The 15,394-nt window shown below is 41.2% G+C and overlaps 1 protein-coding gene across 9 annotated transcripts in view; it reads left to right on the plus strand.

Moving 5' to 3' along the window:
• The window catches only part of GNG7 (G protein subunit gamma 7), a 137,222-nt gene that overhangs the window by 87,777 nt on the left and 34,051 nt on the right, over window positions 1–15,394 (plus strand). For 6 of the 9 annotated variants that reach the window (XM_054013505.1, XM_054013503.1, XM_054013507.1 and 3 more), the window contains one exon: window positions 582–607. The exons of the other annotated variants lie outside the window; for them this stretch is intronic. The gene's annotated coding sequence lies outside the window, so the exon portion shown is untranslated. The remainder of the gene's footprint in view (window positions 1–581; window positions 608–15,394) is intronic. 9 annotated transcript variants of the gene reach the window in all.

The following is a 15,394-nucleotide window of genomic DNA, read 5'->3' on the forward strand; positions in this document are numbered from 1 at the left end:
AATGCCATGCAAAGCCAACTGAGTTTGCTTAAATCTCTTACTCGGAGCTGTGGGTAAATAAACTTGATTCATTCTTTCCCTCTTGTGTTTTAAAAACTATGAAGCAGAATAAATTTTTGAAAAGACGGACTCCTTAAAGAATGCTGGTTATGTGAAAAATGCACAGTACTACAGAGTCATGCTGGTTACGTCCTTTATCTGCCCCCTTATCCCTGCCAACATGGAGTGCCTCAGGCATTGGCTCTGCTGTATGCCCAAATACCTTCTTGCCCTTGGATGTCTCATTGCTTCCTTCAGCTTTGGTCATCACTTCTATCATTTTGACTTTCAGCCCCTGGCTAGAAAGCGATTTACTGAATGCTGTACAACTGAAGTGACCCTTCTTCATGGAAGTTTTAGTTTGTGCCATCAGATACCATTAGGCTGCTATAACCTCAGGGACTTCCAGTATCTGATGTTGCAGACGGCAACGTTTTGCAACATTCTGAGTTCCATTGTGAAGGGTGTAAGTGTGCACTAGATGCTAACTAGTTCTGTGTGATCATTTCAAGGTAACACATGTCCAATGTTTTTTCTTTCAGGAATAATCCAGGAACAGTGAGGAAAGGTATGTACACGCTGGCCATTTTGTGCCCTTTTGTATAACTAAAATTGGCATGTGGTTTCATGGCATACATGTATGTCTGATAGTATTGGTTTCTGGTCTTAGCATTAACAACTCTGATAGTTCAAACTGAACTGAACCTTATCATTAGACCTACAGGACTAGCCTTCGGGCAGGATTCGCTGAATTGGTCTGTGCCACACACAGCTCTCTTCAAAAGAGGTCTTGAAAGAACTATTCTTAACAAGCAGAGCAGGGTACTGCTGAGTGGTCCTGCATCCCATGTTAACTGCATGATGCATGGGCCAGATATTTTCCTCCTTCTGCAACAGTAAAGGGAGGCGCTCTGCTCTTGCTTGTGGCACATAATGCACATTGTGGGCCTGGGTCTAGATTTATTTGGCTCATATTTTATATTTCAGGGTATCTGCTTTCCTCTTCTCTCTCTTCACATCCGGGGTGTTCTGGATGTGGCGCTTCTGAGCCTTTATGACCAAGTTGTCTCGTATCTCCTCTCCATCAAGTTACCTTGGTGGTTCTCCCTGCTGAATTGCAGAAGATCCATGTTGCACAAAATCTCTTCTCTGCCACAGGCGGGCTACGTTCTTGTAGAAATCTTTAGGATTCATTAGGTTGCAGTAAGGAGTTGAGCGGGACGAGCAGTGCACACGGAAGCAGCTTTTTTAGATCTTGCTGAATTCCCAGACGTTGCAGCTATTCTATGCCAGAAAGCAGTAATATAAGTAATAGCATGTCCTTGCCTGAAATACTATGTTCGTGTCTCATCTCCCTGCCTCAAAAAGAATATAGAAGAGTGTTAGGGGTGAATAAGAAGAATGATGAGAGGCATGGGGAAAGCTCCATACGAAAAGAGAAGATTGGGACTCGATGGGGTTGAGGGGGGTACATGATAGGTATACAAAATGAAGAAAGGTAGAAAGTGCAAATGGGGGCTCCTAATTATCCTCTCCCACAAATAAGGAGACGTTCAAGGATGCTGAATGACGATAAACTTAAAACTAATGAAAGGAAATGCTTTTCTACGCCATGCACTTCACCTGAAGAACTCGCTGCCCCTGGCTCTCATTGAAGCCAAGAGCATAGTACCGGAGAGGGCAAACTACAGCCCACAGGCTGGATCCAGCCCATCGGGGCTTTCAGTCCGGCCTGCGGGATTGCCAGCCCTGTGACGCAGCGGGGCTAAGGCAGGCTCCCTGCCTGCCTTGGCCCCGTGCCGCTCCACATCCTGGGGGGGGCGAGGCAGAGGGCTCTGTGTGCTGCCCTCACCTGCAGGCACCGCCCTCCGCAGCTCCCATTGGCCAGGAACGAGGAACAGCGGCCAATGGGAGTTTCAGGGGTGGTACCCACATGTGAGGGCAGCGCGCGCCGGAGCCGCTTGCCCCACCCCACCCCCAGGAGCCACTGCCAGACATGCTGGCCACTTCCGGGAGCGGCATGGACCATTTAGCCCTGCTGCACACCACTGCCACCCCGGAATTGCTCGAGGTAAGCGGTGCCGGGCTGGAGCCCACACCCCAACCCCCTGTCTTGAGCCCCCTGCTGCACCCTGAGCCCCTTCCTGCACACCGCACCCCCTCACACAGTCTACATTCCCTCCCGCACCCCAACCCCCTGCCCCAGCTCTACATTCATGGCCCTGCATGCAATTTCCCCACCCAAATGTGGCCCTCGGGCCAAAAAGTTTGCCTACCCCTGGCATAGTAGACTCAGAAAAGGATCTGACAAGAACGTATGCAGTCCCTTTGGGAAAAGGAAAAGATATTTTAGAAAGGATAAATACACCCTTGTGTGTCAGCTCTTAAACCAACAATTAAGTGACAAGGATCAGTAAGAAACTCCCTCCCTCCTCCCCAGCAGGTTATAAATCTTTCTTCTCTTCTACTTCTGAAGCATCTGGCACTGATAATTTTTATTTGATAAGCCACTAGCTTGCTGTGTATGGCAGTTTCCATAGTTCTGTGTTCCACAGGCTGTCATGTAATTATGATGCGAAAGGTAGGTGGTTTAGGCCAATGTTTTGTACTAATGTGGTCCACACTGGGGAAGAATTTGAGAGTCCTTGTCCTAAGTGTCTTTGGAAGGTGGCACTAAGTTTAAAGTGCTGTACGTACCAGAACTCTGACTCCTATTAGTGAAACCTAAAAACATCCTTTGTCTTCCATTAGCAAACCAACCAACGTGAAAACACAAGCCCTTCTCTTGCTCGGACTCTTTCATGGACATTGTAAGCATGCTTGCATACAGCATTCTCTGTGGCACAAAGCACAGAATTCTAATGGGATTGGTATTCCTGGTTCATCTAAATATGCCATTCAGAATACTCCCAGGTGTGATTTTGAATAAGGTTGTCCTATAAACATTGATTTCTACACCTTGAAGCACACACTCTCTTTGCTGTGCTTAAGTTGCTAGAATTAGTGTTTTAAAAAAAAAAAGTGGGGGGGCAATATGTTTGTATTTATACTTGAATAAAGCTTACATTTCTCTCAGTACAATTGCCAGATTTAAAAATATAAACCACTCCCCTGATGGGGCAATCTATAAACCACAGTACAAATAAGTGACTCTCCAACTTCGCATCAGGTTTATGGTGAAATCTAAAGAATTGGCATTCCAAGTGCGGAACAGGGATGAGTAGAAACAGCATGACCAGTCATTTCCCTGTATTAGAATGAATGATAGAAGCACTGAAACCCTTAAGAGACAATGGAACAGAAAAAGTAAATTACAAATACACTCAGTTTTCCAGTATGAAGTGAATGAATGTGGATTGGTGATTGTAGGTTGCCCATCTTTAAATGCTGATCATCCTTTGTATAAGACATGACATGGTGTATTCTGTACATTTTTCAGTATCTATTTCTTAGCCATTAATTCATGATTTACAATTTCTGAAAATCATCTTCCACTATGGGGTTCTGAAATGTGCATGATCTCTTCAAGCCAACAAAGGGTCAGGTACCCTCCATTGTCATGATTTGCATGTTTTGTTCAAACTGCAGAGGCATTTTCTAAAGAAATAAGCTTCCTTAATCAACACAATATTGAATGCATGCAAATTGGAACTTCCTTCCTTATTCCTAACAGGCAGGGCAAAGGTTAAAAGAAAAGCTAACTCGCTTAAGGCTTTGTATTTAAACAAGATTTTCCTTGTGATTTTACATTCACATTTGTAACATAATAAGATTCTGACATCCACCCCCAGAGATGTAGAGAAGTTCAATTATATATAAATAGTTCACAAAAATGCATCTTGCGTAGGAGGACTGGTTAAAATTCAAACTGAAAAACCTTCTAGTATTCTTCCCAGATGAGTGCACATTTGGATGTATCTTTAGATAAGCACAGGATTCTGGGTACACTAGGTGGTTACCCTCCACTTGTACCAGCCTAAAGCGTCTGTTTCATACCAATGGCTAGACACATTGGTTGCTGACACACCTACAGATGCCTAGACTGGAATCTATTTTCTACAGGGGTTGTCACATGAATATGTCTGAGAGATACAGGTTAAGTAAACCTATTTAAAACTAAATTTGAAATTATGACATAAATTTACTACTCCAAAATAATGTAAATATGCTGCATCAGTGAGCCCTCCTCAAATAAGTTAAAGGGTGCTGCTCTTTTATACAGAATGTGTGCTTGGGGGGCATCTTTAACTTTTGAGGTCAACTCAAGCATTGTAAATAATATCACAATGTCATGTTACTGCATTCAGTATCTAGATCTTCAGTTGTTACAGTGGAGTGAATGCTGGTATTAACATTTTCCAAACTTAAGTACTTTTTGTTTCTGGAGTGCAGAAAAGCTTTTATCTTAATTACTTTTGGCTAAGTTCAGCTTACGGGTGCAGAGAGAATACTTTCTTCACTTGGACTAATTCAAAGTTAAGAAACCAACTGGGAGTTGAAGAAGCAGGAAAGCTTGTTTTCCTTCTTCAAATCTAGGAATTAAAATCAGGGGAGAGAGGAAAAAGGTCTACTAATTCTAAGATTTTGAAGAACATTGGGACCAGATTTTCAAAGGCACCTGAAGATGCAGAATACGGGCCTAGTGGGTTTGATAAAGTACCTAAACTTAAGCGCTTTTAAAAATCCCACTAGGCCTCTATCTGCAGCTGTAGGCACCTAAATACCTTTGTTTCTGTTCACCATGGGGTCAGATTTTCAATCTTCAGTTCACTTACTATAGTTAATATTTCTTTTGTTTAAATATAAAATATGTTTTGATAAACTTTTTACGTATCCTGCACACTTAAAATAGATTTCTTTAACTAATAAATACAATTTTAAAAGGCCTGGTTTTGTACATTTTTAATTGAATTCCAGTTTCCATCCAAATGCAACTTGAGACAAATCCCAAGTAAAATAATCTCTGAAATAAGAAATGAATCATTCACCATTTAGTAACATAATGTAGAAATTAAGAATCTGAATAAATGTATTAAGCTCCATAAGAATGGCCAGGCTGGGTCAGATCAATGATCCATCTAGCCCAGTACCCCATCTTCTGGTAGTGGCTAATGCCAGATGCTTCAAAAGGAATGAACGGAATGAACAGGGCAATAGTCCAGTGATCCATCACCAGTACCAGCATCTGGCAGTTAAGGGCTTAGAGAGAGACAGAGCATGGGGTTGCATCCCTGACCCTCTTAGTTAAGTCATTGGTGGACCTATTCTCCATGAATTTACCTAATTCTTTTTTGAATCCAGGTATGGTTTTGGCCTTCACAACATTCCCTGGCAATGAGTTCCACAGGTTGACTGTGCGTCATGTGACTGAAATATTTCCTTTTGTTTGTTTTAAACCTGCTGCCTATTAATTTCATTGGGTAACCTCTGATTCTGGTGATATAAGAAGGGATAAAGAACACTTCCTTATTCACTGTCTTCGCACTAGTCAAGATTTTATAGACCTCTATCATATCCTCCTTAGTCGTCTCTCTTCCTGCTGAAAAGTCCTCATATGGAAGCTGTTCCATACCCTTAATCAACCCTTGTTGCCCTTCTCTATACCTTTTCCATTTCTAATATCTTTTTTGAGACAGGGCAACAAGAACTGCACACACAGTATTCAAGGTGTGAGCATAACATGGATTTATGTAGTGGTATTATGATATTTTCTGTCTTATCTATCCCTTTCCTACCTGCTTCCTAGCAATCTGTTAGCTTTTTTGTTTGCTGCTGAATATTGAGCGGATGTTTTCAGAGAAACTATCCATGACGACACCAAGATTTTTCTTGACTAATAACAGTTAATTTTAGACCCCATTATTTTGTATGTAGAGTTGGGATTATGTTTTCCAGTATGCATTACTTTGCACTTTGCAATAAAATGGCAGATGAAATTCAGTCACCTAGTTTTGTGAGATTCCTTTGTAACTCTTCGCAGTCTGCTTTGGACTTAACTCTCTTGAGTAATTTTGTATCCTCTGCAAACTTTCCCACCTCTCTCTTCACCCTTTTTCCAGATCATTTATGAATATGTTGAACAAAACTGATCCCAGTACAGATCCCTAGGGGACACTGCTATTTACATCTCCCCATTCTGAAACTGACCATTTATTGCTACCTCTTGTTCCCTATCTTTTCACGAGATACTGATCCATGAGAAGACCTTCCCTTGTATCCCATGACTATATAGTTTGCTTAATAGCCATTGGAGAGGGACCTAGTCAAAGGCTTTCTGACAGTCCAAGTACATTATATCCACTGGATCATCTTTGTCCACATATTTGTTGGCCCTCCTCAAAGAATTCTAATAGATTGGTGAGGCAATTTCCTTTTTAAAAAACGCTGTTGACTCTTCCCCCAACAAATCTTGTTCATCTGTGTCTGATAAGTCTGTTCTTTACTATAGTTCCAACCAATTTGCCTGGTACTGAAGTTAGGCTCACCGGCCTGTAATTACCAGGATCGCCTCTGGAGCCTTTTTTTAAAAATTGGCATTACATTAGCTAACCCTCCAGTCATCTGGTACAGATGCTGATTTAAGTGATAGGTTACATACCACAGTTAATAGTTCTACAATTTCATGTTTGAGTTCCTTCAGAACTCTTGGGTGAATACCATCTGGTCCTGGTGACCTATTACTGTTTAATGTATCAATTTATTCCAGGCATATAATTGCTTAAATAAATGTGTATAGACGGTGTCAGCAAAAGTACCAAATGTAGTTGGTTGCAAATAAACATGTTTTAATGGTTACCGACCAATGAGAATGAGCCTTCCTTTAGGAAAATAAAAAGTACAAATGCAGAACTAGATTGATTTTTTTTTTTTTAAATCCGCAATTCTGATCACAATTTAAATTAGTAAACAAAACTGATTTAAATCATTTGATTTCAATCTACCCTGCTTTGGTCACCCTAGTTATTCCTTTATTTTCTCCCTCTTCCCCCCTCCCCCCAGTCACCTTACTGCTTTCTCTTTCTACCTGAAACTGAGCATTCACCTGCTAGATGCAATACTGGGAAATAAGGAAATAGTGTTAATCTAGAACATCCTATTAAGTGCTTTCAGGTTGGGGTGGGGGGGGGGACTGGGAATGGAGGGGGGGGACTGGGAATGGGAATGGAGGGGGGGAGATGAGATCTGTTTTTTGTTTCCAGGATAACATCCTGCTGGCCCTTTTTTCATGCTGTTCTGTATCTAGTGCTGTATGGAAAGTCTCATTTGTGACATGCACTTCTGTATATACAGATACATTGCTGAAGTCTAAAGCACAGTATATTATAAAAGCAAATCTCTAAAACACTACTAGTTTATAGGTCAGGTCAATATGACTATTTCTTCATTTTTAATATTTTTGTAGGACAGATTAGTAAAATGGCATCTGTTACAACATACATTGTCTAAACCGGGAGAAGTTTGAATGGATTTATATTCTAGTCTGTACTAGATCTTCTAAAACATGTAGCTCTACAAAAATTAGTAAACTAAAGGTCGGCTATTGCATGAAGATTCATTACTTGTTTCTCTCCTTCTATAACCTGTTGTGTAATTTGTCAGTTACTTTTTCTTTTTTGGATCTCCCTGTCTTTCTAGCCTGGAACTCTTTCAAATTAGTTACAACTACTCAGTCCTTAGCTCAACTCCTGAACTTATTCCAAGCCAACGTGACTTAACTTCCTGTAAAAGAGACAAAAGAAAGCGACCTTCTGCTTCCTTTCCCTGCCTAACAGATTACATGGCCCATGTGGGAGTTGCTCCTCAGTTGCAAATCCTCACATGATGTTGCAGTCATCAGCATTACCAAAAGACCCAGGCTTCCGTGAAAACAGCTACACAGACACTGCAGACACAGACTGCAGTGTAATTACTTTGATGGATGAAACAAGTGGAAAGTAGTCATCGAGTCAATCAAGCTGTATTTTAATCTGGTTTAGGGAACAAGTATCCTCATTTTTACTTGCATGCTGCTGACTTAATTAAGGGATCTTGGCTTCACTGCTAATCTATTTTAAGTCCCTTGTGGGCACCTCATTTTTGCCCTCTGCACACATAGCCCTAATGAAAACAAGGTTAGTCTATAGAAAGGGAGTGAGAGCAATAATCACAAGACTGCTCTCATACCAGTATGTTTGGTTTTATTAACACGAACAAAGGCATTAGTGCTTACTGTCCTCATGTGATGTGACCACTACAAAAGGTCAAGCACATTTATAGTGAAATTACCAGGAGCTGTCTATGCATGGGAGTGAAGCAGTTTCAAAACATGAATGAGAAATCTTGTCTGCAGTCAATTTATGCTAGTAATTGAACCTGGCAGAGGAGTTAGCATGTGAAAGAGTTTTTATTCCTCTGGCAACTTATTGCCAGGCTTCAAGGGTATCTTGCTTAACCGTCCATTGAAAACTTGCTTTTCCATTGTTGAAGCACTGTTAATTGGAGCATGTCAAAACGATTTAGTGGCTGAGGCACTGGGCTGGGATTCAGGAGACCTTGGTTCTCTTCCCAGCTCTGCCACTGACTTGCTGAGTGACCATGGCCAGGTCACTCCCTCTCCATGTCCCCACCCACCTTTTCTTTTTTCATTTAAACTGCAAGCTGCTGGGGGCAGGGACTGTCATTTTAGTATGTTTCTAGAATAGTGGGGCCCTGGTATCAGCTGGGACCTGTAGGCAGTACTGAACACAGGCATTCCAAGAGATTTCTTTTAATATTTGTCATATGATATGGGGGAGATGCCAACCACTGCTTCTCCTTAAAGATGTCATGGATACTATATATCTCCAGCCACTTCCAAAGAAATAACTTACCTATAAACTTCAGTTCCTATGTAATCTGGTTTTTCAGTGTCATTAATAAATGCACTTTCCTATGACATGGGCAATTACTGCTATTATTATTATTATTATTATTGCTGTACTACCTACGGGCCAACAAAGAATGGCACCCAGCTGTGCAAGGTGTGGTACAAACAGAGTACTAGATGGTCCCTGTCCCATCATGATTTCCAGAGCAGGCTGGTTGCAATCTGAACAAGACAGATGCTGGGTGGGGGAAAGGTAAAACACGCAATCTGAACTGCATCTTTAGGATAGGTGCTGCTCTCCTTTGCTTAGCTTTAATTATACAAGCTCACTTCCCCCCCCCCCCCCAGATCTTAATTTTAATATCTGGGCTTCAAGAGTGTTGTGTTGGCCTGGAGTGGAATAAACTGTAGAAGGCTTAAGCGTGGATTAAGAGGGAAGCCAGATCTGTAAGGGTGAAAAGAGAGCACGTAAAGGAACAAGAGTAGATGGATTGAAAAGGATATTTTAGTACATCTTGATTGCTGTTGCTGTGTGAACTTTATTCTAGTAGTGATTACTGCTGAGTGAGATTGAAACTGATAAGCAAAGGTCACCTCACAAAGATGGCATCACGAATCAAATATTTATAAGAAACTAGCATTAAGACTTGCTTTCTCTCTGCTTCGCTTGGTTCGGCTTACGAGCAATAAAAGGTTACTGGCACTACTCAAACACGTCACTGTGTGGCTCTGCCTTGCTATAGGTAATAGTCATTGGTGTGCAAAAGTGCCCATTCAGTCATCCTTTGTCTTCCTTTTTATTTAAGTCTCTAGCTGTTTTAACTTGTTCTCCTGCAAAATGATGTTTCCTCTCTGGCATGCTGTGCACCACTCCTCCATTCCTAGCTTCTTTTGGGCAGATCGCTCTTGAATTAATACTGGGGAAGGTGTTTAGGAATTTTACTGTGCTCTAGGTTGGGCTTTTCAAAAGCATCAATGGGGCATTATGGATCCTACTTTTCCCAGTGATGACAAAGCCCCAGTCTCTGGTTTATTAAGACTTTCTTGCCTTTATAAAGCCCTGTCAGCTGCACAAGTCAGGGAAATAGGTTGGCAAAAGAAGTATTCAAATATGGTTTGTTAGAGGTGCTAACACAGTTTCCCTGCCAGTGTGCACAGAGTCTTCGTGATTTCCAGAGCAGGCTGGTTGCTTAACTCTATCTTGAATCACTGTGTTCCTAATTAAGAGCTTTAAATAGCAGTCTGTGCCACCAGATGAGATGCTGCATCTACCAGGGATTGCAGTTGTCTTGACACAGGGTCACTGAGGGATTCGCAGGGTTAAGTTAGAAAGTGGAAACTGCCCAACTCTCCCTGCTTGAAGTAATTTTACTTGGTGTCCGGATTCTTGCCCATGGCTTTGCAGTAATGTCTGGTATTTTACTTACTCTGTTTTGCAATATTTAGCTTTTTTTAGCAGCAGACTGTCTTGGCACTCTATTTTCAAGGACATGGTCACCTCAGTTCATGCTACATACATTGTCAATGGCACAACAGTGTTCAGTGTCTTTTTTTTTTTTTTTTTTTTTAATTGATTCTTATGTTCCCTGAAAGTTAGTACGGTATGTTGCTCCAGTTGAAAATTGCTTACCTAGAAATCTGCACCTTTCAGAGTGTTCTTTGTGTGCTCACTTATCCCCATCTTCTTTATTGCCTATGCTTTACATAGATTGAAAAAGAACTCGTGTCTACATGTAAAGGGGTGGGAGAGGATAGTGAGTGCACCCAAAGGGCATATGGGATATAGGTGTAACTGTTCTGACTTAAGCTAGAAGTCTCCATTCATTGAGCAATTAGTCTTCTTTCTTAATGCCTTCTGGTATGAGTCTACCACCCTCTTAGTTTAGTTTCACTGCCTGTGAAATGAACACCTGAAAATTTGGGACTGTCCTGTGTAAGTTCAATATTAAGGAAACAGTCAATGTGTTTTCACAGCATAGCTCAGTTAACTTAAACAAGCACAGCTGTCATAGAAACAGTGTGTTGTATGAAGAGGCTGTTCTTAAGTTAGAAATCAGTGCCCTTCTGGAGAAATCAGTGACATTTGCTCTGTGCTCTTCTAGGAAACTCTTCTGAAGCAGTCGATTTTATCAAAAGGATTCCTGTTAGAGCTGTCGATTAATCGCAGTTAACTCATGCGATTAACTCAAAAAAATTAATTGTGATTCATCGCAGTTTTAATTGCACTGTTAAATAATAGAATACCAATTGAAATTAAATATTTTGGATGTTTTTCTACATTTCAAATATATTGATTTCAATTACAACACGGAATACAAAGTGCATAGTACTCCCTTTATAATTTTGATTACAAATATTTGCACTGTAAAAATGATAAACCAAAGAAATAGTATTTTTCAATTCACCTCATACATGTATTGTAGTGTCAGTCTGTGTCTACAAAAACAACAAGGAGTCTGGTGGCACCTTAAAGACTAACCGATTTATTTGGGCATAAGCTTTCATGGGTAAAAACCTCACTTCTTCAGATGCATAGAGTGAAAGTTACAGATGCAGGCATTATATACTGACACATGGAGAGCAGGGAGTTACTTCGCAAGTGGAGAACCAGTGTTGACAGCGCCAATTCAATCAGGGTGGATGTAGTCCACTCCCAATAATAGATGAGGAGGTGTCAATTCCAGGAGAGGAAGTAACTCCACTTGCAAAGTAACTCCCTGCTCTACATGTGTCAGTATATAATGCTTGCGTCTGTAACTTTCACTCTATGCATCTAAAGATGTAAGGTTTTTACCCACAAAAGCTTATGCCCAAATAAATCTGTTAGTCTTTAAGATGTATTGTAGTGCAATCTCTTTTATCATAAGAGCAAATTACAAATGTAGATTTTTTTTAATTACATAACTTTACTCAAACAAAACAGTGTAAAACTTTAGATCCTAAAAGACCACTCAGTCCTACTTCTTGTTAAGCTAATTGCTAAGACAAAGAAGTTTGTTTACATTTACAGGAGCTAATGCTGCCCGCTTCTGATTAACAATGTCACCTGAAAGTGAGAACGGGTGTTCTCATGGTACTTTTGTAGCCAGCATTGCAAGGTATTTATGTGCCAGATATGCTAAACATTCGTATGCCCCTTCATGCTTTGGCCACCATTCCAGAAGATGTTCTTCCATGCTGATGAGTGTTTAAAAAAATAATGCATTAGTTAAATTTGTGACTGTACTCCTTGGGGGAGACTTGTATGTCTCCTGCTCAGTTTTACCCGCATTCTGCCATATATTTCATGTTCTAGCAGTCTCGGATGATGACCCAGCTTATGTTGTTCATTTTTAAGAACACTTTAACTGCAGATGTGACAAAATGCAAAGAAGGTACCAGTGTGAGATTTCTAAAGATAGATACAGCACTCAACCCAAGGTTTAAGAATCTGAAATGCCTTCCAAAATCTGAGAGGGACAAAGTGTGGAGCATACTTTCAGATGTCTTAAAAGAGCAACACTCTGATGTGGAAACTACAGAACCCAAATCACCAACAAAGAAAATCAACCTTCTGCTGGTGGCATCTGACTCAGATGATGAAAATGAACATGCGTTGGTCCGCTCTGTTTTGGATCGTTATTGAGCAGAACCCATCATCAGCATGGACGCATGTCCTTTGGAATGGTGATTGAAGCATGAAGGGACATATGAATCTTTAGCGCATCTGGCACGTAAATACCTTGCAATGCTGGCTACAACAGTGTTATGCAAATGCCTGTTTTATTTTTGAATGCAGTACTTGTAATGGGGGAATTGAAAAATACTATTTGTTTTTTACAGCACAAATACTTGTAATCTTAAATATAACGTGACCACTGTACATTTTGTATTCTGTGTTGTAACTGAAATCAATATATTTGAAAATGTAGAAAACCTCCAAAAATATTTAAATAAATGATATTCTATTGTTTAACAGTGCGATTAAGCGCACGCTTAATCGTGATTAATTTTTTTAATCGCTTAACGGCCCTAATTCCTGTGTATACTGTATGTGCTCTCCTTAGTTTCTCATACAAACCTCCTTTCAAATGAACTCGTAATCCATAACACAGTAGTCTGGCCAGTGCCTAACCCAGGGGTTCTCAAACTGGGGGTCGTGACCCCTCAGAGGTCGCAACATGGTTACATGCGGGTTGCGAGCGGTCAGCTCCGTGGGGCTGACAGCCCTGAGCCCCCCTATTAAAATTAAATTCCCTCCATTTTTATTTTGGGGAGGGGGGCTCACACTTAGAGGCTTCCTGTGTGAAAAGGGTCACCAATACAAAAAGTTTGAAAATCACTAGTCTAAAAGGTGTGATATTAAAGATACAGCATCAAGGTTGCTGGACCAAAAATCTTGCTTGCTTTTTTTTTTTCTTTTTTTCTTTCTGGTTTCCTTGACCAGAAAAAACATGTAACTATTTGTTGGGGAGGGGGAAATCCTTCCTTGTTCTTTTCTTAGTGAAGTCAAGGCCACACTCATGAGAGCAGCGCACAAGAACAAAGTAAACACATATGACGTAAGACAGAGAACAGCTCACATTTCAAACTTCTAAGGAGTTGTAATTAACAGGGGAGGTGGTGTTAATGGAAGGGGAAATTACCTTCATTGTACTGTGCAGAGGTGCCCAAACATTGCAGGATACAGGGACACGTGGCAACTTTCCAGAGCCCCGAGGACAGCACTTTTTTTTTTTTTTTTCAGATCCCCCTCTTCTGAATGGGAAATGTAACAGTGTGGGAATGGATAAACTATACAGATAGCGAATGTTGAGTCCTGGCTTTAGTTTGCTTCTCTCCTCTCTCCCGCACGCCCCCTCCCCTCCCCAAATCTCCCCCTTCAATTCTTTACATGCCTTTACTTTCTCTCCACTCTTTCCTACCCTGATCCATTCTTTCCATTTCTTCTTCTCCCCAGCTTCCATCAGCTGCTGTGCATGGCTTAAGGCTGAATGGGGCCTGAATCCAGCAAAAGACCTTATAGCACAGCTGGCTCCATATTTGCCAATGCTTGCTTCTCCTCCGGCCTCATGGCAGACCCCAACATTGTCTAGTGGTGGAGCCCCTGGGTCTTCCCTTAATCCACCCTGCCATCTACCAAGTAGGAGAAGCAGCAGGGAGCATGGCATGCTGGGAAATTAAGTCCCAAAAATCTCACAGGCCACACTTCCTAGGCTAGCATTACCTTGGGTAGCAGGGAATATGACAAGAGTGATGCGAGTTGGAGACCGTTACTTACCAATAGTAATGTCGTTCCTCCGTCATGTCAAACATAACTGCAATGCACAGTAGCATCGAAATCCCTCCGCCTACTCTTCTTGTAGGAAGCATCAAATGCTAAGTGCTCACAATGCTCTGCTCTCCTTTTTGGTCCTGTAAGTGATTGTCTTACTAAAGTAGGGCAATAAGACACAAGAACATAATGGCTGGGTAGTGACGGGATGAGAATCAGTGACATTTGTTTAATGACTTTTGTAATATAACTTGAGGCTGTGCACTTACACTGCTCTAATCAGGCACTGCAGTCTGAGAGATGAAGGAAAAAAACCTTTCTGTATGAGAAATCGAAGTCAAAGATTCTGAGAAAAGAAATATACTCTTGGTGGTTGTGTAAGTTTGACTGGTCAAAATGAAATCTACTTCTAAAAATAGAGGCTGTCAATATTAACTGTGAAACATTTGTCCTTTAGAATGTGAAGAAACGTGGGTGTCATCAAATTAAATCATGTAATCTATGGGCAAATACACACTCTGCATTTAAATTCATAGAAACTTCTTTGTGTGAGAACTCGGCCACCATTCAGTGGTTCAGTAGAGATTCATATCAGACACTTGATTTCAACAAAAAGGATTTTGTCCTCTGCAGTTAGTCAGGTTTTCGTCCCACAGTTTGTGTGAAGTGCATTCTGATGCATCAAGGAGTCTGGTGGCACCTTCTGATGCATGTTCAGTAAAGGAGAGAAAAACACTCTGGGCTACTTGTCCAATAGCAGCCGTCTGTTCTTTAACCCCCTGCAGTACTTGTGATGCAACTCTAGAGGGGCCTGAGTGCATAGTCCTGTTACTGCTGTCTTCCTCTTCCACTGATGGAGGTGAAAGTGCAGTTAGTCAGTGACTTTCAGCACACGCACTCTTCTGCAGCTAACTTGCTCACCCTGACTCAAGAGATTTCTCCAACAGCCAGTATTGCAAATTCAACCCTGGCTCTTCAGACCAAACTGGGCTCATTTTGCCTCTCACATTGTCACCAGTAATAAATGTTCTCTAATGAGAACTTACCCGTACGCAAAGCTATGAGCGAACAATAGAATTCAGAAGCTCATTCTTCCAAAACTGTAGTGGATCTGCAGCAAAACTTTGTATGCTTGGCAGTGCTGCTGGCAGATGTGATCCAGAGGTGCATACAGCAGATATGAATAAGGAGGTGCCATTTTTATACAGTCACTTCTCTGACTATAGCTCCATTGTAAAGCAAAGGAAAATGTTCTC

The sequence above is a fragment of the Malaclemys terrapin genome, chromosome 24 (assembly GCF_027887155.1).
Source record: "Malaclemys terrapin pileata isolate rMalTer1 chromosome 24, rMalTer1.hap1, whole genome shotgun sequence".
Taxonomy (NCBI): domain Eukaryota; kingdom Metazoa; phylum Chordata; order Testudines; family Emydidae; genus Malaclemys; species Malaclemys terrapin.